Here is a 26,786-nt window from a genome sequence, read left to right as displayed (position 1 = left end):
TGAACTCAAACAAATTTACAAGAAAAAAACAAACAACCCCATCAAAAATTGGGCAGAGGACATGAACAGACACTTCTCAAAAGAAGACATTTATGCAGCCAAAAAACACATGAAGAAATGCTCCTCATCACTGGCCATCAGAGAAATGCAAATCAAAACCACAGTGAGATACCATCTCACACCAGTTAGAATGGCCATTATTAAAAAATCAGGAAACAACAGGTGCTGGAGAGGATGTGGAGAAATAGGAACACTTTTACACTGTTGGTGGGACTGTAAACTAGTTCAACCATTGTGGAAGTCAGTGTGGCGATTCCTCAGGGATCTAGAACTAGAAATACCATTTGACCCAGCCATCCCATTACTGGGTATATACCCAAAGGACTATAAATCATGCTGCTATAAAGACACATGCACACGTATGTTTCATGCGGCACTATTCACAATAGCAAAGAGTTGGAACCAACCCAAATGTCCAACAACGATAGACTGGATTAAGAAAATGTGGCACATATACACCATGGAATACTATGCAGCCATAAAAAATGATGAGTTCGTGTCCTTTGTAGGGACATGGATGAAACTGGAAAACATCATTCTCAGTAAACTATCGCAAGGACAAAAAACCAAACACCGCATGTTCTCACTCATATGTGGGAATTGAACAATGAGAACTCATGGACACAGGAAGGGGAACATCACGCTCCGGAGACTGTTGTGGGGTGGGGGGAGGGGGGAGGGACAGCATTAGGAGATACACCTAATGCTAAATGACGAGTTAATGGGTGCAGGAAATCAACATGGCACATGGATACATATGTAACAAACCTGCACATTGTGCACATGTATCCTACAACCCTAAAGTATAATAAAAAAAATGTATATATAAAAAAAAAAATACCATTTCCCCTCCATTATACTGGCAAAAATAAAAAAAAAAGAAATTTAAAATAAAGTATTGTAAGCATATTCAAGGATTTAAGGAATAGACGATCATAAGAGTGAATATATGGAGAATCTCAACAGAGAAGTAAAAACGATAAAGAAATAATGGGACAAATTTTAGAACTGAGGGACAGAATATCTTATATAAAAATGACATCGTACGCACATACCAGTAAATTAAAGATGGCAGAAATAAACTATCAGTGAACTTAAAAAGAGATCAAGAACAATTTCCCAATACAGTTAAGAACACAGAGGAGGAAAAATAATAAAAATAGGGCCAGTCTAGAACTAATATAATTGGAGTCCTAGAAAGAGTAGAGAAGGAGAAAATGAGACAGAAAAAGCTATTTGAAAAAGTAAAGAACAAAAGTTTTCCTAATTGTCAGCATATATCAACTTACAGGTTTAAGAAACTCAAAGAACAGAATAAAAATAAAGAACCAAATGCAGACATATCATAGTCAGACCACTGGGCAAAAAAAGAGTAAATCCTGAAAGTAGCTAAAGGGAGGGAGAAAAATAATGTACACACATGGAAACAAATAGACAGATGACCTGTCATCAGAAATGACAGTTTAAAAAGCAATGAAACCACATCTTCAAAATAAAAAAAAAAGCCTGTCAACTCCAAATTCTATAACTAGAAAAAGTAATTCTTGAGAAAATAAAGATTTATTCAGATAAAAGAAAGCTTCGAACATCTGTCATTAGCAGACCTAAATACAAGAAATGCAAACGGAAATTTTTCAGGCTAAAGAAAGATAACAACAGATGGAAATTCTGAACTACAGGAAGCAAGGAGAAGCTCTAGGAATGGCAAGTGCATCAACATGAAAAACTAAGGCTTTTTTCTTTTAGTTTTATAACAAACAACTGATGGTTTAAATAAAAAATTAAGTGTACTGTTGATAATGTATGTAAACAATTCTAATTTAATAGCTCTGACAGGAGACTAAACGCAACAATTTTGCTGCAACATTTCTTTATGTTACATGAAAACGTTGACTGTTAACAGTAAGTGGACTGAGATAAGCCCAGGGTGCTGATTATAATCCCTAGAGAACCACCACATCATATGAAGACATTCTTCTAAAATGCCAATAAAGGAATTAAAATGGAATGCCGAATATTGTTCAGTTAATATAAAAAGGCATGAAAGAAAGAACAGAGGAGCAAAAAACGAGGGAACAAATAGAACATAAGAGCAAAATAGGTCGGGCGCGGTGGCTGACGCCTGTAATCCCAGCACTTTGGGAGGCCGAGGCGGGCGGATCACGAAGTCTGGAGATCGAGACCATCCTGGCTAACACGGTGAAACCCCGTCTCTACTAAAAATACAAAAAATTAGCCGGGCGTGGTGGCGGCACCTGTAGTCCCAGCTACTCGGGAGGCTGAGGCAGGATAATGGCGTGAACCCGGGAGGCGGAGCTTGCAGTGAGCTGAGATCGCGCCCCTGCACTCCAGCCTGGGCGACAGAGCGAGACTCCGTCTAAAAAAAAACAAAAAAGAAAAAAAGAAAAAAAAAGCAAAATAGCAGGCTTAAATCCAACCTTATCAATAATTATTTCAAATGTAATTTAAATACTCCAAATAAAACACAGATTGTCCATCAGTATATTCTGTTGTATGAATATACCACATTATCTTTATTCATCTGCCAATAGACATTAATAAAAGTACCTATAAGAGATGCATTCCAAATATTATGATATAGATAAGCTGAGAGTAAAATAATTTCCAAGTATACCATGGAAACAACAAGCACAAGTAATCTTATGTGGCTATATTAATAGAAGAAAAAGTAGACCTCCAAACAAGCAATATTACAACAGAAAGCTATTTCATAATGATCAAATGTCAAGTACTTATGAAGACATAATGCTATATTGCTAACTGATAGAATAACTAAAGAAAGTTAAGATAAAATAATTTTGACAACAGCTTGACCTAATCAATATTGACCAAGACGATAGAATATATGTTCTATTATGCTACACGTGAAACATTTCTCAATAGACTATAGACCACAAAATATCCCTCAAGAAGTTTCAAAACACTGTAATCATAGAAAGTATGCTTTCTGACCACAATGAAAATGAGTTGAAATGGGTAAAAACAAGCTACCCAGGAAAGTCTACACTACTGGAAGATTTAAATACACCTTAAAATGCCCTTTAGCTCAAGGAAGAAATCATGAGAAACACCTTAAAATACATTGAACTGAATACAAATAAAAATATCCTATATCAAAATGTGTGGGATAAAGTTAAGCAGACCCAGAGTAAAGTTTTTGTATAAATGCTTATTCTAAAAAAGAGAAGTTCAAAACAAGTGAACTAATTTTCTACCTTAAAAAGAAAATCTAAAACAAGAGAGCAAATTAAGTCCAAACAAAGTAGAAGAAAGGAAATAAAACAGAAATTAGAAATCAATGAGACAGAAAACAGACACAGGAGAAAATTCACATGGCCAAAAGTTAGTTCTGTGAGAAAGAAAGAAAACGCAAATTATAAATATCAGGGATTAATGAGATTGTACAGTTGTAGACACAAGGGACATTAACAAGATAATGGAATATTGTAAAACATTTTATACCAATTTTCATTACTTGGATGAAAGGGTGAATTCGTTGAAAAAAACTTATAAAAAAATTCACAAGATTAAATGGAACATATGAATTGACATTTATTAAAGTAATTAATTGTCAAATACTTGCACATAAAAACATAAAACTAAAGAAAATAAAAAAATAAGCAAACTCCAGATCCAAAGAGTTTTGCTGGTGAATTCTTTCAAACATTTAAAAAAAATAAAATGTTTAAATTATTTCAGAAATAAAGAATGGGGAAATTCCAAACTTGTTTTATGAGTCAGAATTCTGATACCAAAACTACAAAACGCAGGAATGCAAAACTGATTTCAGCTTAAAGAGCTATCACCATTCTAATCTGTGATTCTAATGAATTTGGCTATCTTAGATACTTTATACACGTGGAATCACACAGTTTGTCCTCCTGTGACTCATTTCCTTTACTTAGCATTAATGTCCTCTAGGTTCATCCATGTTGCATATTGCAGGGCTTTCTGTTTTTAAAGCTGAATAATACTCCGTTGCATGAATATACCACATTTTCTTTATCTATTGATCTGCCAATCGACATTAACCTTATTCCCACATTTTGATTTGTGTAAATAATGCTGCAATGAGCCTGAGAATCAGAGAATCATCCCAATTTCAATCCTTTCAGATAAATAACCTGAAGTGAGATTGCCAGATCATATAGTAGTTCTACTGTCTTAATTTTTTTGAGGAGCCACCGTACAGCTTTCCATAGAGGCTGCACAGTTTTACATTCCCAGAAACACTGTACAAGTGTTCCAATTTCTCCCCATTGTTAACACTCATTATCTTTTTCTTTTAATGAGACCATTCTAACAGGCTTGAGGCAATATCTCTGTGGTTTTGAATTACATTTCCCTGATGATTAGTGATGCTGAGCATCTTTTTCATGTACCTGTTGGTCATTTGGATATTTCATTTGGAGAAATATCTATTGCTGATTAAAAAAAGAAAAAACTCTCAGCAAGCTAGAAAAAGAAATTTTCTCGAAGTGATGGAAAGCATCCACAGCAAAACATATAAAAAATATTATATTTAATGGTGAAAGCGTCAATGTTTAAACCACACAGATTAGGACAAGAAAAGGATGTGTGTGTTCGTCACCTCTATTCAACATTGTATTGGTGATTCCAGATTTTGAGTATTAATATTTAGGGGACAACTGTTGTCACTGAAGCCCAAATCTTGCTCATCCTCAGAAAAAAAAAAAAAAAGTTGATTAGGTTGTATATAATCTAATTCTACTTGCTTTGGGCTTAATTTTAGAGAAATTCCATTAAGTTGCTTAATTTAAACAACTTTTGCTTAAATTAAGCAACTTAATGGAATTTCTCTAAAATTACAGCTTGTATCAACTCTAGAATTTATTGGGCACCTCCTAGGACATAAACACTGGAATTTGGTGAGAGACATCAGGTAGGAAAGAGCCTGGCTCTGACATAAATTCAACACACAGAGGGGGACACATGTTATGAGACTGACCTGCCTTCTCCATCTCATAAAAGGGGTTCTTGTTGCTGGTAACACAGATTAAACTATTTCAATTACATCCAAGATAAAAGGATTAGCAATTGTATGTAAGATGAAAAAATCACTCCACAGGAAGACAAAAGTCTCACAAAAGGATATTTAAACAAGCCAACACTTTGAAATTTAGGCAGAGATCGCGCTTTCTGGTGAACTAAAGTAGCAAGAACAAAGTAGAGGCTCCAATTCTAGGAAAAAGGGGCCCTAATAAGGTTTACGATCCAGAAAATCAAGAAATCTAGACAGAAGGATGCAGTCTCCGCATTCAAGGCAGTAGCAATACCTGGATTACGAAGCCAATCCCCAAAGCAGGAACTCATAAACACAAATTGGATTGAGGAAGAAGCTTGCCCACCAGAAGATTTAGGTTATTACAAGGTAGAATGTGATAGAGAAAACGAGCATGGGGCTGGAAACAAAAGGAGGAAGCCCCATGATTACAACTAGAATATAACTGTCAGAGATGGTGCAGAAACAAGCCTGAAGAGAGAACTCCTTAAACCCCACGTGCCTTACGTCAGGACTGATCCTGGACACAGGCTGGACAGCATAGCCTGCAAGTGCTGAGGGAGGAGGCGTGGGCTCAGCTGTGAGAAGGAGAAGGACATACATCTGAAAAGCAGATACGGGTCTTGAAATCGCGCAGAGGGTTTGGGCCTTTGTTGCTCTCTGCCAGCAGCTGCCAGTAGTTCTCACACTTTGGCTGGCATCAAAATCACCTGGGGCAGTGGTGGGGAGGGGGAGAGTGTTGTAAAACCACAAGTGACCAGGCAGAAAACACCTGTATGTTTTCCAATTCAGTAAGTACAGAAATCTTAATTGGAACAAGGTGGAGGTCAGACATTGATAGTGCTGTGGACTGCTCCAGGGACATAAGCATGATCTTTAGAGAAGTGGCTCTAACCAGTTGAGGGCAACCACTGGACAGAGAGAGGTCCAGACCAACCGTACACAGAGACATCATGCAATTACACTTTAGCAACCTCTCCAAATAACATGTCTCTTAGAGAAACTTGGCAGGTTGAAAACTAAACCATAAAATCCAGTGGCACTTATGTATCCTAGGCACTTATATTTGTCTGGTTCTTCCACCTTGCCTTTGCTTGGTTAGAATTTTGGGTAGATAAGAGGTGGACTTACATGTGCTAGTGTGAGAACTTTGATACACTCATTTAGACATTGACCTACTATCTTGATGTTTGAAAGCTACAACCCAAAGAAATTTGTCTTTTTACATAAAACAAATTCAGCCCTTGCCTTCCTTATAGATTACATCTTCCACTAGCAGTAATAAAAATGTAACAATATGCGTAAGTCAAAGTATCTTCTTAGATCCTCTGTACTGTTTTATTATTTAGTTGTGTGAATTAAAGTAACTCTCAAAATTTCAAGGATGCCTGAGAAGCAATTCATGTTCAAAGGCTGCCCTCTTGTGACAATGTGTTGTATGTTTTACTGTAAAAGTAATCTTATTTCACCTTATAACCTCTACAATCCAATTCATAACAGCATAAAAAGGAAATAAAACCTTACATAATTTTGAATTTTAGAAAGTACCTTGTTTATATGGCTCCTTTAGAGAATGAATAGTCAATTTGGTAAATATTCCAGTGAGTTGAAGGTTTGAATCCATCTCACTTAACTAGCTTGATGGATGTATTTCTAAACCTATACAACCCACTCCTCTGCTTCTAAAAAATTAAAGTTAGCTGTAGATTGAGATGTCAGTGACACAGTTTATAGAACATAACTTAGATTGTCATCTACATTACTGTAACTACAAATACCACCCTCAGATGGAAGAATCAGTTTTATCAGTAAACATCTCTAATTGAACTACAAATGGTGTATGTCTTCTGGCTTTTACAAGCTCTTGGTCTAACGCAGGGGATATATGATGTAAAAACTACGAAACAAGGCCACGCGCGGTGGCTCACGCCTGTAATCCCAGCACCTTGGGAGGCCGAGGCGGGTGGATCACAAGGTCAGGAGATCGAGACCATCCTGGCTAACACGGTGAAACCCATCTCTACTAAAAATACAAAAATTAGCTGGGTGTGGTGGCGGCGCCTGTAGTCCCAGCTACTCAGAAGGCTGAGGCAGGAGAATCGCTTGAACCCAAGACGCGGAGGTTGCAGTGAGCTGAGATTACATCACTGCACTGCAGCCTGGTGGCAGAACAAGATTCCATCTCAAAAATAAATAAATAAATAAATAAATAAATAAATAAATAAATAAATAAATATAAAATAACAGTGACTATAATGTTTTGTGATGTTAAACTTTGAGAGCTTTTTTTTTTTCTTTTCCCAAGTCCCTTTCCCAGTTTCAGGAGCAGTTATTCTAAGCTCATTGACGTAAAGGAATAGAAACAAAAGGTTTGGTGGAAAAAATAATAATCTGCTATCATTTCTGTCTTTTGTTTTTTAAAAGCTTGAGCATTTGGGAGAATTTGGAAAGATTGTGGAGTAAGTGCAAAGAAGGAATTCGCTAACAAAAATTATATAGGGTAAAATGACTTTTTTCCAGGTTAGAAAATACTCACTCCCTACATTCCTACCTTCCTTTCCCATAGTTAAGAAGAGGAAAAAGCAAAGGCCTCTTGGTGGCAGTGGTGACTTAGGCAGTTTCTTAGAAATATTCTAGAAGGCATAGTCATCTTTAAAAAAAATAGCTACAAGGATATGTCTAAGCAGAAGGGACCATGGGCCAAATTACGAGTAGACTTTTGCATTCCAGATATGGAAAAGAAGAAGCAGGAAGCCGGTGGGCCTAAACAGGCCACACAGAAATGGACAAGGAATAGGCCAGAAGCAGCTTGTGGGGACAAGATGTCAAGCCCCAAATGTTAAACCCACCATCCATCCTCCAAATTCTGGCTCTGTTTAACAAGGCTGTGGTCTGACACTAGGTGCCATCTCAGTGACTAAAGCATAATTCCCCGTCTCCTGCGAGTGTTGACAGCTGACTCCCGGCAACAACACTCACAGCACAGTAAAGTTCCTTCATCCAAGTTCATGTCCCTTCTCAAGGCATCCCACATCCGAGAACTGCTTGGTACACAAATATAATGGCCTGGCTTGCTTGCTCCAATTTGAGGTCATTAGGTAAACTCACCAAGATCCCTGTAGAGCGGGCTGCGGCCATGATAGTGATTGCATTGCAGCCAGCTTCCTGCTCTGCCCAATCCTATTGCTTTCACTCTTCGCAGGTGTTGGGAATATCCATTTGAACTTCCTTGCATGCAAATCTCCAACTCCGAGTCAGTTTCCTAGGACACCTGACTGGTGACATCTCTATCACTATCACAGTACTTAGAGGTGGAGCATCTTAAAATGATTTAAGGCTAACTGCCCTAAGAGCACAGACAGATGGTGGCTTAAAATAGAATTTAAGTGGCTTTAAAAAAAACATGAAAATAGTTGACATTGCACGCTCATATGAGCCTATGGATCAAACCATGCATATGAATTCTAAGATCCCTTGTGCAGTACATATTTGCACTGTTTATAAATGACATCCCCTTGAATTGAATTCAGTGTAATTCAAAACAGTAATTTGTGGGAAAAATTAGGTATGCAGATAGCCTAGACTCTACAGAGGCACACATCATTTGGAGAATAATAGTGAACTGGCTGGTCTATGAGGGAAGAAAACAGTGAATATAGACTATTAGTGAACAAGGATATTTTCCCATATATATTCAAATTAAGGTGAATTTCTTTACAGAATTATGCCTCAGAAAAAGTATTTCCCTATATATGAATCCTCACAAGTTTTCCCACGATGAGTACTTTTGTGATTATTTTGAATAACGAAGTAATATTTAAAGAAACTCTCTTGCCCCGAATGTACTTTATGTCAATTGATGTTGCATATAGAGATCATCAGAGTGAAGCTACAAGAAAAGGAGGAACATTACTTAGCAAAGACTTAGAGAATTAGTCCTAATAGTGTGAAATCAAAATTTCAAGTGAGGGAATAAATGCAGCTTTTAATGATTACTTAAATGAAGTTTAACTGTAGCAGGATCTACAAGAAATTGGCAACCTTTGGCTCCGGTAACAGAAACTCAGGATATACGCCTTTCAGGGCTTTTGGATTCTGCATCATGTTGAGAGAGACTCCTTTAAACAAGCAATAGGAGACTTCCTGTGACAACATAATAAATTCAAAAAGTTCTGTAACTCAGACAATGTAGATAGAAGTGAGGACTTTGGCCTAGACAGCCCTGTTCACTCTAAAGATGGATTAAACAAAGAAAAAGATATTGATATCAAAAATTCAATCGGGAATTTGATTAAAGCATTTCATTAAATGTGATAATTTCTTAGTATATTATCTCACATATGCAATTTCCATGTGTAACAAATTAAATACAAGTAAACATCTGACTATATTATCTGCAGCATAATTTACATATCAATTTACATATTCAGTTTTGCTCACGTGAAAACTTGGATCTTCTCAAGAAGAAAATTTGTGAAATCTTTAATTCCTCATCCCCAGAAATGTAAATAAGTCAATATCAATACTGTAAGTCAATGATTTGTTCCTAGGAAGACAGTAAAAGTTTTACAAAAATGCTTTAGAGCCCTTCTCATTGTAAACCTAGAAAACAGAGAAAGGCTCTCTGATGGAAAAAGACAGACCTTAGGGAGGAGGACATTGCAATGGGAACATGCCTGACAAAAGAAACTATGTAGATTCAAATGGTGAAGGAAGACAAGGTCTTTAACAGAAAAACGATCAACCTGGAAGCATGGGGGAGTAGAAACAAATAAAGGAAAAATGAAGAGGCTTATGTAATTGTTTCGATACAGTTATCTTCAACTATACAGATCAACAACAAGGTCGATGTCAGTTGAAGGTTGGGCAGGTGGTTGCTGGATAGATGTCCTCACAGAAGTGTATTTTGTGTAAGGTTGCTATGGCCTTTGTGCAAGGTTGTGGTTTTTGTGGTATTTTGTGATAGTTTTTGTTATCAGGCCTAGAAGCATGAGAACCCTCTCTTCAAGGCCTTCTCTGAATCTATTTGTCCAGGTGTTTTCTTTTCCTTTTAAACATTAGTGACAGTTTTGAATCTGATAACTTTCATATCATGATCCCTAATTTCAAAAAAAAATTAAACATGTAATTTGTTAGTGATGTATTTGATAGGCTTGGATTTGTGAGTCACCTCTACTATCTATAGTGGTAGATATATCTGAGCCTGCTTACACCAGATTTGCATCAGATTTTCTCTTCAGTGGAATTGGAAGAGGGGGTTTTGGAGAAGGGGATGAAGGAATTGTGCTGCATCAGAGGTCTCCCTCTAACACCACAGGGACTTTTCCTGTGCTCTTGCCAGGCTGTTGTATTAGGCTGATACAAAAGCAATTTTGGTTTCGTCATTGAAAGTAATGAGACCATGTGACTTACAATGTCTGTGCCATGACCAGCTTCTAATAGCCTCCGAGGACCCCTCTGCCCTGACACATACTGTCCTGGAACCACGTCTGCTCTGTAACACCTGAGGTAGCTGCCACCATGACCAATCCCTTCTCATCTTTACTCTTCATGCAGGTAACAGTTATAATTACATCTCTGTGTATTCACAGAACAGTTAGTACATCTAGGACTTCTACAAAATTTCCCTAGCTGATTTTGGTGTTTTGGTGTCCTGGCAGCTCTAGCCATGGAGGGATGATGCTTTATGAGCATTTCTGTTGAGTTTTTTGCTTTTCCTCAGAAACTGATTCCAATTTTCCCACATATGTTTGACAATTTGTTTGAACTCATTTATTCTAAACCCATTATTTTTTGTCTATTATTTAATAGGGAGGGGGGCGAGGGATAAAAGATTACAAATAGGGTGCATACAGCAGGAGGTGTACAGCCACCCTGGGATATGACTCCGAACATCCACGGAGAGGAGAGGCTGCTATTACTCCCAATATCGCAGGGGGTGTACATCCATTCTGTGACATTGTTCTTAATATTCCAAGGCAGAGAGGTTGATATTACTCCCAATATCACAGAAAGTGTACAAACCCGTGTGATATTGTTCCTATTATCCAAAAGAAGACAAGATGATATTACCCCCCATATCGCAGGAGGTGTACACCCACTCTGTGATATTTTTCGTAATATGCAGGGCGGGAGAGGCAGAGGGGCGAGGCGCCCCCCGCTAGGTGGGGACTGAGAGCCAGCCCCTCTGCCCCCCTGGCTCTTAGGACCCGCGGTGGACTCACAGCCTGTTTTCCATATTGTGACTAATATCTTCCCCTCTGGAAATTATCAACTATTTCACAGACGGGTGTACACCGGCTTTCTACAGAGGACGTACACCCGTCTGTATTCGAGTAACATCATCTTCTTCCTCCCTGAAGATTAACAACAGTATCACAGGGGTGTTTCTACTCCCTGCGATATTAATAACAATATCACAGAGTGGGTGAACACAGCCTGCGATGCTGGAATTATTATCATCCTCTCCCCCTCGGGATACTAGGAACAATATCACAAAAGGGGTGGACACTTCCTGCGATGTTGGGAGTAACGTCATACGCTTCTTCCGTGAATGTTAGCAGCAATATCACCGGGTGGCTCTACATTCATTGCTATGTTGCAGTCATGTCATACTCTACCCGCTGGATATTAGGATCAGTGTCACAGGGTGAGTGTACACCTACTGCGATATTAAAACTAATATCATGCTCTCCATCCCTGGATATCAGGAACAATATCACAGGCAGGTGTGCACCTCCTGCGGTATTAGGAGTCATAATATTGTGAATTATTAAACATCAGTCTCATTAATAACTATCAATGGTAATATTAATTCATAGTATAACGTTATTAATCAATGATTATTTTAAAGAGAGGATTATGCATGATTAGAATTATTACTATTAATGCCATTTTTAATATTAGTTATTAATCTTAATGTTTATCATTGTTTTATTACCAACATCGGGAATGAAATCACCCTGTGATATTGTTCTTCATATTATAGGGAGATATTGCTTCTAATATCACAGTGGGTGGACCCCTCGTGTGTATACTCTGTGACAGTGTTTTTTATATGCTAAGGAGGTATTACTCCTAATGTCACAGTGGGTGTTCACCCTGTGTTATCATTCTTATTTGACCTGACTGCCTTTTTTCACCCACACTACAGAAGGAATGGAACAGATAAAAAGATATGGAGATTGGACCGTGCTGCCGTGTGGCCGCTGCAGGACACCTTTACTATCCCTGTTTCTCAGGCTGTCGACGAAGGGGTTCAGCATGGGGGTGACCACCGTGTACATCACTGAGGCCACTGCAAACTTTCTGGGGGAAGAGGACACATCTGAACTGAGGTCCCCTCCAACGCCCCTTCCATAAACCCAGCAAACAACTGACAGGTGAGACCCACAGGTGGAGAAGGCTTTATACTTCCCACCTGACGATGACAGCCTCAGAATGGAGGAAACCATTTTATAGTAAGAGGAAAGGGTCCCCGAGATGGGAAGGAACCCAAATACGGCAGCAGGAAAATACATGATTATGCTATTGGTGAAGGTGTCACAACATGCAGGGTGGGGGAGTTGAGAAGGGTCACAGAAGAAATTAGGATTTTCCTCACCCTTGAAGCAGGTCGTTACCAAGGCAATCAAGTTGTGCAGCTGGGAGTCTAGAAGACTGAGAAGAAAAAAAAAAAAAAAAAGACAACCAAACTAGGAAGCCACAGAAACACGGGTTCATGATGGCCGAATGATATAGAGGGTGACAGATGGCTACAAACCGGTCATAGGCCATCACACTCAGGAGCGTGTCTCTCTTCCATGCTTCGAAAAATGGCAAACAGAGACATCTGAGTCAGGCGGCCTGCCTAGGAGATGACTCTGCCGTGAGATTGGATGTCCACAATCGTCTCGGGGACCGTGGTGGAGGTGAAACCCATGTCAGGCGAGGACAGGTTGGAGAGAAAGAAGTACATGGGGGTGTGGAGGTGGGAGTCAGGGCTGATGGCCAGGATGATGAGCAGGTTCCCCAGGACCGTGACCAGGCACATGGAAGGAACAGCCAGGCGAGGGTTGGCTGCAGTTCTGGATCCCCTGAGAGTTCTAGGAGGAGGAATCTAGAGACATCGGTTCGATTCTGTGGGTCTGCATGGTTTGGACACTTTTTGCCTAGAAAAGGGGGTTGAAAAATGGGAAACAAGTAAACCAACACGCGGCATTGTGTCTGCGTTTTGGATAGAAGCAATTCACAAGTAATGTTTTCAGATTTCAGAGCAATCCACGCTCAGCAATATTTTGCAGTTCTGACAAACTCACTTGTCTTCTAATGCTTTCATCATTGATTTCTGTGTTCTTCACTTCTTGCTGTACACGCCTGCCTTAGAGACGCTAGATTCAAGAATGTTCCAAGAACCAGATCATCATATATAACAAATGCGTAACTGCTAGAAAATACAGTCTATCTTGTCCTAAGAAAAATACGTAACAAAGCCGTTCTCTTCACTTGAAGAAAAAGGTTATCCTAATTAAAGGAAATTAAGAACTCAAATATTTTATTTTATTCTACTAGATCGATATAAATTCCCTTGATTAAGAACATTTATAAACACTGTATAGCAGCGGAGACCGGGCCGGGCGTGGTGGCTCACGCCTGTAATCCCAGCACTTTGGGAGGCTGAGGTGGGCGGATCACCTGAGGTCAGGAGTTCGAGACCAGCCTCAACGTGGGGAAACCCCGTCTCTACTAAAAATACAAAATTAGCCGGGCGTAGTGGTGCATGCCTGTAATCTCAGCTACTCGGGAGGCTGAGGCAGGAGAATTGCTTGAACCTGGGAGGCGGAGGTTGCGGTGAGCCGAGATCGAGCCATTACACTCCAGCCTGGGCAACAAGAGCAGAGAACATATCAGCTGGAAATGAAATGAAAGATGATAGTTCATAAGCAGAAAATAGTTCCACATGCCAGTTAGGTCCTAGTGATTTCATCGTTCCGTTTTCTGACTTTTCACCTTCAGCAGGAGAGTAATTGCTTCCTCAAATCGGTGGGTCTTCTTTGAAAATTCACGTCAGCTACAACTCCTGTCTTTAGCTTAGGTGGACTTAGAGTTTTCATCAGAAAGTTCGGCCGGACACGGTGGCTCACGCCTGTAATCCCAGCACTTTGGAAGGCCGAGGAGGGCGGATCACGGAGTCAGGAGATCCAGACCATCCTGGCCAACATGGTGAAACCCCGCCTCTACTAAAAATACAAAAACTTCTCCCGGTATGGCGGCGGACGCCTGTAGCCCCAACTACTCGGGAGGCTGAGGCAAGAGAATGGCTTGAACCTGGGAGGCAGAGGCTACGGTGAGCCGACATCACACCACTGCACTCCAGCCTAGGCAACGGGAGCAAAACTCCGTCTCAAAACACAAAAAACAAAAAGAATCAAGTAAGTCGAAGTCACACTGATGACAGCCAATGGTTGTGAACCAAGGAAGTGTCAATTCAAGAATTAACATAGATTTTGACTTTTCCTACCTCTTCTGTGCCAAGCAAGATACAGGCTCTGGGGAATCAGAAACAAAAGAGACTCACTTGTTCCTCTCACAATACTGAGTACTTACTGAGATAAGGACACAAGAAAATGTCCTGTCTGGAATGCAGGGAAACCGGAACTTCAGGTCAGGGGATATTTCCGTTGAACTGTATGGAGTTGAAGCTTAAAATATTAACGAGTGTATGGGAGATTCACTTTGCCTTGACTTTCCGCAGCCATCAGAGAGAGATCACGCAGCGGGCACCCACGATCAGTTTCATCATCGCTCGCTTCCATTAGATCAGCTAGAAATCAGCTCAGATGAGAGTGCTGAGTCTCAGAGGATGGACATCTCACCGCCTGCCATACAGAGAAGTAGAAAGGGTGGTATTCCAAATTCATGGCCAGACTCTAAGTCCCGGGTACTCTACTTCATGGTCTTCCAACTCTCAAAAAGTTGTGGTTTGGGTTTTGTTTTTGCTTTTTTGAGATGGAGTCTCGTTCTGTGGCCCAGGCTGGAGTGCAGTGGAGTGATCTCGGCTCACTGCAGCCTCCGCATCCCAGGTTCAAACTATTCTCCTGCCTCAGCCTGCCGAGCAGCTGAGAGGACAGGCGCCCACCACTACGCCTGGCTCCTTTTTTTCTATTTTTAGTAGAGACGGGGTTTCCCCATGTGATCCAGGCTGGTCTCGAACACCTGACCTTGTGATTCGCCTGCCTCAGCCTCCCAAAGTGCTGGGATTAGAGGGGTGAGCCACCGCGCCCAGCTTCCAAAAGTTGTAAGCAGAGCTCAGAGGTCTTAACCACGGGCAACTCTGAGGAGCATTTTTTGAAACGCTTTCCAGCTTCCTCAGTAGGAATGGAAGCCAAGGGCACAGTGAGCAGGGGCATCGGCCTGAGTGACAAGGATTTGAGAGTGCAGGATGGATGCAGGGAGAGGATCCGCCAAATGCCATGTGTCCGGACTTAGACTGCCTGGTTCAAATTGGACTTCACCCTTTTGGACTTCATGATCTGGTACAAGTCCTATGAAAATGCGTTGCTTCTTCTCTAGTCCGTAAAATCATCATGAAATGTGCACTCGTAACTGGGAAACTAGGCAGATGAAATGAAACAAGCTGCATAGAGCACAGAGCTCAGAGCCTGGCCTTTAGGAAGCCCTCAGTGAAGGTTCATGATGCCCTGGTGTCTGTCTTCATCCTCTTTATCCTCATCATCACCTTCATCATCTTTGTTGTTCTTAGGGAATAGTTTAGAGAGACTCATTCCCTGCTATCTTGGGTGAGGTGTCTATGAAAAGGACAACTCAGTGGGGGAGGAAGGCAAAAGTTTGAATAAGATTTCTGAGGCCCCCTCACCACAAGCAAGAACAGAAACTCCACAGTCTGCTGAGCTGACAGGTTGCAGCTTGGTCTCCTCCCATCTGCCCACCGCACTGTCCTGTTTGTCCTGAGGATGAGGAAACAAAGCGAGGCTCCCGAACGTCCCTCAGCTGAACTGCCCTTCCCCCCTGCCGGGCCATGACCGCGGAGAACAGGTCCACTGCCCTCCCTGCGTGGTGCACGATGGAGGCTCAGACTCCGTCCTCAAGGCTGGCAAGAAGACAGGGTGAGACATGAGCCTCCTGATACAGGTGACGGGTGTGGAGCCCCCAGGACTGGAACCTCAGACTGCAGGGCTGGAGGCACAGACTGAGTATTGACTATTCTATGGCCTGGGGGCTCAAGGCACAGAGCTCCTCATTAGCCAAAGTCGCCCAAGCTCCCCAATCTCTAAAGATTTCCTCATAAGACTGCAGGAAGAAGAAGAGAAAAGGGAGTGTCCATAGAAGCTTTGGGCTCTTCCTGTAATCAGGAGGAAGCTTGCGTGTATTCTTCGCTTCTTTCTTTTCTTTCTAAAGATCCAACTGCTTTCACTTTCATCTTTTATTATGGGAAAATATACCACGTATCAATACTAAAAGTTGTAAATAGATATGATTTCATCTAGAATGGCCGGTATAAACATTGACAATTTCCACTATTTTTCAGTTGACAGTTGAATGACATTAAGTACGTTCACATTGTTTAGCAACCATCACCGCCGTCATCTCCAGAACAGTTTTTTCTTTCAAAATGGAAATGGCACCCATTCACCAAACTCTCCATTCCTCTCTCTCGCCCACCCCGGGGGCCACCATTCTGATTTGCAACTCTATGAGTTTAACTACTCTAGGCACTTGATAGAAGTGGAATCATACCGTGTTGAATTAGTTTTTCTGTTTATTTATTTATTTATTTATTTTGGAGAGAGAGTCTTTCTCTGTCGCCCAGGCTGGAGTGCAGTGGCATGATCTCGGCTCACTGCAACATCCACATCGTAGGTTCAAGCGATTCTTGCGCCCCAGTCTCCCGAGTAGCTGGGATTACAAGCGTGCGCACCCACGCCCAGCTAATTTTTGTGTTTTTAACAGAGACGAGCTTTCAGCATATTGGCCAGGCTGCTCTCGAACTCCTGACCTTAAGGGATCCGCCTGCCTCAGCCTCCCAAAGCACTGGGGTTACAGGTGTGAGCCACTGAGCCTGGTCGTGTTTATCCTTTTGGGATTTCTTTATTTCACTGACGATAATGTCTTCAAGGTTCATCCATGTTGCAGCCTGTGTCAGAAGTGCCTGTCTGGTTTTGTTTTTTGGTTTTGTTTCATTTTGTTTTGTTTTGTGTTTACATGGAGTCTCACTGTCGCACAGGCTGGAGTGCAGTGGCACAATCTGGGCTCACTGCAACCTCCGCTTCCCGGGTTCAAGCGATTCTTGTGCCTCAGCCTCCCGAGTAGCTGGGACTATAGGCACACGCCACCACGCTGGGCTAATTTTTTGCATTGTCTTTTTTTTTTTTTTGAGACGGAGTCTCGCTCTGTCACCCAGGCTGGAGTGCAGTGGCACGATCTTGGCTCACTGCAAGCTCCACCTCCCAGTTTCACGCCATTCTCCTGCCTCAGCCTCCCAAGTAGCTGGGACTACAGCTGCCCACCACCACGCCCAGCTAATTTTTTGCATTTTTAGTAACACGGGGTTTCACCATGTTAGCCAGGATGGTCTCGATCTCCTGACCTCATGATCCGCCAGCCTTGGCCTCCCAAAGTGCTGGGATGACAGACCTGAGCAACCACATCTGGCCAAGATTTTCTTTTGTTCCCACATCTAAGTGAGGACATGTAATATTTGTCATTCTGTGCCTGCCTTACTTCACTTAACATACAGACCCTGCAGTCGCATCTATTTTTTCTGCAGTGGAGAGGATTTTATGCCTTTTTAGGCTGGATAATACCACATAGTGTGTGTATACCACAGTTTGTTCATTGAAACAAAATTCAAAAAAGCAAATATTTTTAAAATGTCTCGGAATGTGAAACTTTAGGGATACTGTGCCCATTTTATTCTTTTCTATTTCCCATTTTATTTATACATAAGTGTAGAATAAAGCAGCAATCAATGTGTGAAGAGATCTGTGACTTCAACAAATGTAAAATGAAAATGCTAAGTGGTGGATGGGCACCGTCACTCACGCCTGTAATCCCAGCAGTTTAGGAGGCCGAAGCAGGCGGATCACCTGAGGTCGGGAGTTCAAGACCAGCCTGACCAGTATGGAGAAACAATGTCTCTACTAAAAATACAAAAAAAAAAAAGAAAAGAAAAGAAAACTGAATGGGGCGTGGTAGCACATGCCTGTAATCCCAGCTACTCGGAAGGCTGGGACAGGAGAATCGTCTGAATACGGGAGGCAGAGGTTGCAGTGAGCCGAGATCGTGCCATCGCACTCCAGCCTGGGCAACAAGAGTGAAACTCTGTCTCAAAAAAAAGAAAAGAAAGAAAGAAAAAGAAAAAGAAAAGAAGAAAAAAAGAAAATATTACTCCCATTATCGCAGGGGGTGTTCAGCCCTGATGATATTGTTTTCTAATATCCAGGGAAGGAGAGTATGATATTACTCCCAGTATCACAGGGGGTGTACACCTTTTTGTGATATTGTGTCTAATATCCAAGGAAACAGAGGATGACATTACTCCCAATATCGCAGAGGGTGGGTAGCTTTAGCAGCAAAGAGCCGTGCTCTGTCAAAGAGACAGTGGCTCTCAGTTTGTTAAGCAAGTCCCTCCCCAACAAGGGCAAGGAACAGTCAGGCATGGACAAAAACTGATGAATCACTGTATGTCCTCCAACAGTGCAAGTCCCAGGCAAGCAGAAAGCTTGCTTTGCTGAAACCCCCGTGGCTCCGATGATGTCAATAGTCTTTCTGGAGAAGGGGGCGACCGGAGCGGTTACTAGCGAATTTCCCGCACCGGTATCTACGAGAAAATCAACACCTCTACCCCCGACGGTCATTCTGACCATAGGCTCTTTGGGGACACTTGAGCCCGCTCTCCCTCCGTCCAAGAACCCTTCTGCCAGGTTGAGCAGGGCCCCTTCCTCCTTGTCCAGGGCCTCCTGATCTGAGTCATCTTGTTTTCTTTTAAGCTGAGGGCATTTGTTCTTCCAATGTCCTATTTCTTTACAATAAGCACACTGGTTACGCTGCCAACTCTGACAGTCAAGCTGAGTTTCTTTCCCAGGGCCCCCCTTCCCTTGCCTCTTTGGGGGGACCCCTCTGATTCCTGAAGCTAACAGGCAGGTCGGTGTCGCCGGGCCTGACGTTCATTCTCTGTGCGGTGTTCCTTACGGCTTACTGCATCCCTGTTTACAAACACCTGCTTAGCTCTAATAATTGTGATGTATCCGTCCCTGCAAGCCCAGACTGTTTCTGCAGTTTTCTTCTCATGTCTTCTGTGCTTTGACGGACTCAAGCCATGTGAAGCATGTGCTGATTTTCAGGGCTATTGGGATCAAAGGGAGTATACATACGATAGGCCTCACACAATCTCTCATAGAATTGTCCTGGACTTGGCCGGGATCGGTGGCTCAAGCCTGTAATCCCGGCACTTTGGGAGGCTGAGGTGGGCAGATCACAAGGTCAGGAGATCGAGACCATCCTGGCTAACACGGTGAAACCCCGTCTCTACTAAAAATACAAAAAAAAATTAGCTGGGCGTGTTGGCGGGCGCCTGTAGTCCCAGCTACTTGGGAGGCTAAGGCAGGAGTATGGTGTGAACCCAGGAGGTGGAGCTTGCAGTGAGCCGAGATCGCGCCACTGCATTCCAGCCTGGGGGACAGAGAAAGACTCTGTCTCACTGTCTCAAAAAAAAAAAAAAAAAAAGAATTGTGCTGGACTTTCTTCTTTTCCCCAAATGACCTCAGAGACCTTGTTAACGTTTGTGGCCTTCTGAGCTCCCCTCTTGAATGCTTCCAAGAGAGCTTCCCTGTCTCAGTTTAGCCTTTGCATATCCTTTCATTTGGGTCCCACTGGGGGCCAGTTCCTGGTAACTGGGTCCTTCCATACTCTTGGGGGTTTTTATAATCAGCTGGTGCATGTTCCTCTAGCCACTTAGTTGCTGCTAGGAACACTCTCTGCCTTTCATCTCTGTGAAAGAGGAACATGAGCAACCGGTGGCAATCAGACCAGGTGGGGTTGTGGGTCTGGATAATAGTTTGGAGCAAATCAATTCGAGCTTGTGGCTTTTCGGTATAGGACGGGGTATGGTTTTTCCAGTTGAGAAGGTCGGCACAGGTGAAGGGCTGGTAGAGAAAAACACGCCTCTCCACCACGTGACCATCCTCAATCTATCCCAGTATACCGCTGCTCTGTCAGGGGCATCTGTATCCCTGTTCTGGGTCGTCAACGAGCTGCCAAGGGAGGGGTTTCTCCCGAGGCTTCCCCTCCTCTCTTGTCTACTCTGGGTGGCCTAGGGATACGCTTGTCTTGCGGAGGCACAAGCACTGTGGGCTCAAGAGTGGGGAGCCTCTTTCCCTGGTAAGGGGAGGGCACCACTGGGATCACTGGGGCCATCTCCTGCAATGCATCTTCTGACGTTGGGTCGAACAGAACTTGAGGAGTTGATTTCCCTGGGCGGGTGGAGCGGGATCCTTCCTCAGCTGTCTGTCCCTTGGCTACCAGTATTGCTGCTGCCTGCCCTCTTAGCCACTGTGGGGGTTCTAGCACTAGCTGTCACCAAGTGTCTATGTATGGGAAGTGGTCTAGGTATCCTTTCCCAGTTACCTTGTGCCACACTTGAGAAACAAGGGACCTGTCCAGGCTTCCTTCTGACGGCCAACCCACTTCTAATTTTGGGCAATCTATTTCCCATGAAGTTTGAAGTTCCCAGGTGGTCTGGTGGTCAGGAGTCGGCGCTCTCACCGCTGCGGCCCAGGTTCGATTCCTGGTCATGTGAACCAAAAAGTGGAGCAGGACGCGTCGTGGACACAAACCCCTCAAACGCCGGATTCAAGAAGGAAGAGGTTCCTTTTAATCGGCCGGGGGCGTCGGCAGACTCGCGTCTTAAGAGCCGAGCACCCCGAAGTAATACAGACTTCCTAGGCCTTTTCTCAGGGCTTACAACTCTAAGAGTTTCCACGTGAAAGGGTCCCGATGGATTCAGAGCACATGTGCTTAGAGTGGGGGAGGGGGGTTCATCTTTTCACCTCAGGCCGGCTCATCAGTGGCAGCGGCTGGTCTTGCCACTGACTTCAATCTTCTTGGTTTTCAACTTTTACTTCCTCCTCCTCTTCAGAGACAGGAGACAGAAAGAGAAATGCCTTCTCTCCTCAGGGCCACAGGATGATATGACTCCCAATAATACTGTGAGGAAGGTCGCAATATTACTTATCAAAATTAATAATATCAATTATTAATTGATATTAATAATTATCAATATGAATAACTGATCGTATAATTTTTAAAATCAATACCTATAATAATGATAATTAATATTCAAGAGTCATACTGACGATAACAATAAATTATTAATATTAGCTATTAATAACGCTTGATATTAATAACTGGGACTGATCATATTCATTAGAACACAGTAATATTAGCTCCTAATAATTAATATTAATAACCCGAAAACTTTTCATTAGCAATTATTTCTTAACATTTATATTGGTAATTCATATTAACGTGACTCGTAAATGAGTAACAAGTAATACTAATATGACTCCTAATACCGCAGTGGGTGTACCCCCACCTGCGATAGTGTTCCTAATGTCCAGGGACGGAGAGAGCATGGTATTACTTTCAATATCGCAATAGGTGTACACCCACCTGCCAATATTGATCCGAATAGAATCTCCAGGGGGTGGAGGACCCCCATCGCAGGGGGGCGAGGTGCCCCCCCGCGAGGCGGGGCGTAAGAGCCAGCCCCTCTGCCCCCCGAACTCTTAGGACCCCCATCACAGGAGGGCGAGGCGCCCCCCGCGAGGCGGGGCATAAGAGCCAGCCCCTCTGCCCCCAGGGTTCTTAGGACCCCCATCGCAGAGGGGCGAAGTGTAAGAGCCAGCCCCTCTGCCACCCTGGCTCTTAGGACCCGCGGTGGACTCACAGCCTGTTTACCATATTGTGAGTAATATCATCTACCCCTCTGGAAATTGTCAACTATTGCACAGACGGGTGTACACCGGCTTTGTACAGAGGACGTACACCTGTCTGTATTCGAGTAATATCATCCTCTTCCTCCCTGAAGATTAAGAACAGTATCAGAAGGGTGTTTCTACTCCTTGAGATATTGGGTGTCACGTCCTCCTCTCCCACGTTGCAATTAGAATGCTAACCCTAACCCTAACCCTAACCCTACACTAACCATAACCCTAACCCTTAACCCCAACCCCAACCCTTAACCCTAACCCTAGCCCTAACCCTAACCCCTAACCCCAACCCAACCCCAACCTAACCCTAACCCTACCCTAACCGTAATCCTAACCCTACCCCCTAACCCTAACCCCTAACCCTAACCCCTAACCCCTAATCCTAACCCTAACCCAACCCAAACCCTAAGCCCTAACCCTAACCCCTAACGCTAACCCCAATCCCTAACCCCTAACCCTAACCCTAACGCTAACCCAACCCTAACCCTAACCCCTAACACTAACCCTAACCCCAACCCCAACCCCAACCCTAACCCTAACCTGGGCCCTGACGACAACTCTAATCCTAACCCTAGGTTCCTTACTAAGTTTGTATGTACTTTGTTAATGTGGATTATTACGATTACTGTGTGAGGACTGCACAGCAGCATGGGGATTGCCAATCTTACGTTAATTTTTTTTATTGAGGCAGTGCATTAGCATTACAGGTGCTTGTGACATGAGTAATGTGGGTGTCATATTTTGGGTGTCATGTCTGCATTAGCAGTGCTGCATTTGTGTTTCGAAGCTGCAGTGTGGACCTGGCACTGTGGCCCCTTGCCTTCGCTTGGGAGAACTTTGGTGGGCAGGATTCAGAGGGACTTTTGGTTTCCCATTTTGCACACTGAACCCTTGTAACTGGTCTCTGAACTTGATTATTCAGGGCTGCAAACAGGAAGGATTTTACTCACCGTCGATGCTGCCCCGAGTTGTCCCAAAGCGAGGCAGCGCCCCCAACGTCTGTGCTGAGGAGAATGGTGCTCCGCCTTTGCGGTGTCCCCCAGGTCTGTGCTGAGCAGAACGCAGCTCCGCCCTCGCGGTGCCCCTGGCCCGCACGCCCAGGTCTGTGCTGAGAAGAACGCTGCTCCGCCTTCGCAGTACCCCGGAGTCTGCGCGGAGGAGAATGCAGCTCCGCCCTCGCGATGCCCTCTGGGTCTGTGCTGCGGCGAACGCAGCTCCGTCCTCGCAAAGGCACCGCGCCCGCGCAGGCGCAGAGAGGCGCACTACGCCCGCGCAGGCGCAGAGAGGCGCACTGCGCCCGCGCAGGCGCAGAGAGGCGCACTGCGCCCGCGCAGGCGCAGAGAGGCGCACTGCGCCCGCGCAGGCGCAGAGAGGCGCACTGCGCCCGCGCAGGCGCAGAGAGGCGCACTGCGCCCGCGCAGGCGCAGAGAGGCGCACTGCGCCCGCGCAGGCGCAGAGAGGCGCGGCGGGCCGTCGCTCCGCGGCGCAGGTGCAGAGATGTGCGGCAGCCCGGCCCCCGTGGGGAGGCGCGGCGCAGGGCAGAGATGCACAGCGGCGCGTCGCCGGTGGGGCGGGTGCGGCGCAGGCGCAGGCATGCACGCCGCCGGGCCGGGGGTTGGGGGGAGCGTTGCAGGCACACAGGTGCACATTCACACGCCGCCGGGCGGGGGTGGACGCGGTGTAGGCAGAGAGATGCACGTCGCCGGGGGTGCGGCGCAGAGACGGGTGGAACCTCAGTAATCTGAAAAGCCAGGCACTACAGGACCTGCTTGCTCACGTTGCTGTTCCACTGCGCCTCCTGCTGGCGCCTACGGCAACTGCAGCGCCCTCTTGCTTACACTGGTGGCCAGCGCCCCCTGCTGGCGCCGGGGCACGCAGGGCCCTTTTGCTCACAGTATAGTGGCAGCACGCCGCCTGCCGGCAGCTAGGGACGTTGCAGGGCCCTCTTGCTCACAGTGTAGTGGCAGCATGCTCGCCTGCTGGCAGCTGTGGACACTGCTGAGCCCTCTTGCTCCAAGTGTAGTGGCGACTGGCTCCCCTGCTGGCAGCTGGGGACACTGCTGGGCCCTCTTGCTTTTAGTGTAGTGCAGGCAAGCCCTCTTCTGGCACCTGCGGGCACTACAAGATCCTCTTGCTCCCAGTGTAGTGGCATCACGCCCCCTGCTGGCAACCAGGGCACTGCAGGATCCTCTTGCTCATGTTGTGGTACCCGTGCGCCACCTGCTGGCAGCTAAGGACACTGCAGGGCCCTCTTGCTCACAGTGTAGTGGTCGTATAGCCCTGCTGGCAGCTGGGGACTGCCAGGCCCTCTTGCTGGCAATGCCGTGGCAGCATGCCACCTGCAGGCAGATGGGAACTATGCAGGGCCCTCTTGCTCCCGGTGTGACGGCTGGGGTCCGCTACTGGCCACCTCCTGCACCACTTAAAGTCAGAGCGCCAGTTATTAAGCCCCATCAGTTCTGTAAATTCAAACTGAAATGGAGCTATTACTGGGGAGAGCTGATGTCCCAGTTCTTGTCTAACTTGGAAGAAAGATTTTCACCAAGAGGCAGTACAAAGACAGCAGATAACTTCATTCAAAAGAAATACAGTGTAAAGAGCTTATTGTAGAAAAATAGGGAGGAGTGGACTGATCGTGCATGAAAACAGCCTAAGAGTCCTGTGCAGGGAATTTTATTTTAGACTTCTTCACAGTCCTGCCTCTGTCTCAAGTCTCCACCTGTTTTCTTTGTCTGGTTTTCCTGCTACTGCCTTAGGTCCCCGACTTGCCCCACTTAGGCATGTGGGACCTCCTCGCTGTTGGTTGAGGTACATGTGTGGTGATCAATCCAAATCCACTCTGGCACCAGCCTCTTTCCCGCCATCACAGGCCGGCTGACAGCGGTCACGTTTGTACCTACTGCACTTGCCCATCTCTTTTGAATGTCCTTCTCTGCCCTAATCTGTACTTATGGTGCCAGGTTTCTCTTAAGAATGTCCCCTTTGTTGTTCTTATCAGCATGTACCTAGCAATATTCTGACATTTTTATTGCAGAACGAATGATGATTGGGGCATCTTAAGAAGAGTTCTAGGGTGTTTCTTTCTGCATAGGTACCTCTTCTCCCTCCTACCTACAATTGACAAGTGCCCATCCACTCCAGCACTAGAGATGCTACTAACGTGAATTTTTGGTGATCCCTCCAGGAGAGCCTTCCCAGGCTTTCCCTTTTTCAGGAGCTCCCCCTCCTGTTCATGTCTAGCTATCTATTCTAACGGAGCCCACTATCCTGTGTCCTTCCCAAAAATAGTGAGGGAATGATTAATTGGAAGCCATAAGAAATGACATCTGTGTAGATGAAAACTTTACAACTTACACAAATAATCACTCAAAATCATCCTTACACTAAAAATCAAAAACTATACCATTTCTAGAAGAAACTATAGAAGAAGAGCTATGTGCCTTTGGGTTTGGTAATGAATTTTAACAACTGACAGAAAAGGTTGATATACACAGAAGAAATGACAATGTGGATTTCTTAATATTCAAAGTTTATACTCTGGAAGAGACTTTGTTAAGAGAACAAAAAGAAAAGCCACATATTGAAGAAAATATTTGCAAAATACAGATCTCAGAATTTGTATTCAAAATATATAAAAATTGTTAAAACTAAACAATAAGTTAAACAGCCCAATTAAAAATGCACACAGATCTGAACAGACACCTCACCAAAGAAGATCTACAGATGCCAAGTAAACATACAAAAAGATACTCAACATAATAGAGAACTGAAAAGCGCAATGAGATAGCACAGCTGGTCTATATGTCTTAGAACTGCTAAACTCTTTAAAAAATGACAAATTGCTGGAGAAAAAACAAGAACTCTTTTCATTGCTGGTGGAACACAGTGTGTAAGACCAAAATATGCCACCCCAAAATATAATGGTAGGAAACCAGAATATGCAACCCCAATATATGTCCCTTCGGCTTAAGAATTATTCCAAGCTGATTATTTTGAAAAAAAAATTCTAACAAAGGAAGTTCTGAAAACAAAGTAGAAGTTACACTTGTGTAAGGAAAATTTACATCTATCAAGGAAATCCCCATTTAAAAGCTACCTCTCTTGACACCAAGAAGAGAAGGATAACTAAATCACTAAAGAGTCTTATCAATGGAGAACGCATGGACTTAACTCTGTATAACAAACCTCACCCTTGTCTACTGTGCATTTGCTGGTTAACTACTGCACCTCAAATCTTCTTTCTTTAAGTTAAAGATAGTATTTATGCTTGAATTGAAAGTCACTTGTGGGAGATTTACTCATTTTTCTGTGAGTATCTCCCATGTATCCATAAGGTATACATGTTTTTAAACTTTTCTGTTTTTCTCATTTTAATCTGTCAGTTTTTACAGAGGGTCCCATCTAAGAATTCCAAAAACATAGAAAATTTTTTTCCTCCCCATTACAAGTTGGGCAGTTTTTTCTAAAGCTAAACAAGTCTCACCTTACAATCCAAAAATCACATTCCTAAGTATTTTGACAACTACTTTGATGTTATTTCCAAACAAAAGCTACCACGCAATTACTTACAGAAGCCCTATTCATAATAACCAAAGGAAAAAAAAGGAATCAGAAAGTCTTACAATGGATGACTGTGTGGGAATCCACTCAGACATTAAAAGCTGTTATAAAGATTATGTAAATGAAAACATTTG

At 43.8% G+C, this 26,786-nt stretch overlaps 1 long non-coding RNA gene across 1 annotated transcript; it reads right to left on the bottom strand.

The window, feature by feature from the left end:
- Positions 1-20,952: 20,952 nt before the first annotated feature.
- Positions 20,953-23,346, bottom strand: LOC134736054 (uncharacterized). Its single transcript, XR_010119757.1, has 2 exons — positions 23,043-23,346; positions 20,953-21,307 (listed from the first exon to the last, which is right to left on the bottom strand). It is a non-coding gene; the product is annotated as an uncharacterized lncRNA (long non-coding RNA).
- Positions 23,347-26,786: the final 3,440 nt, after the last annotated feature.

This window comes from Symphalangus syndactylus, chromosome X, assembly GCF_028878055.3.
Source record: "Symphalangus syndactylus isolate Jambi chromosome X, NHGRI_mSymSyn1-v2.1_pri, whole genome shotgun sequence".
NCBI classification, from domain to species: domain Eukaryota; kingdom Metazoa; phylum Chordata; class Mammalia; order Primates; family Hylobatidae; genus Symphalangus; species Symphalangus syndactylus.
This window is presented reverse-complemented; position numbering and strand designations above follow the sequence as displayed.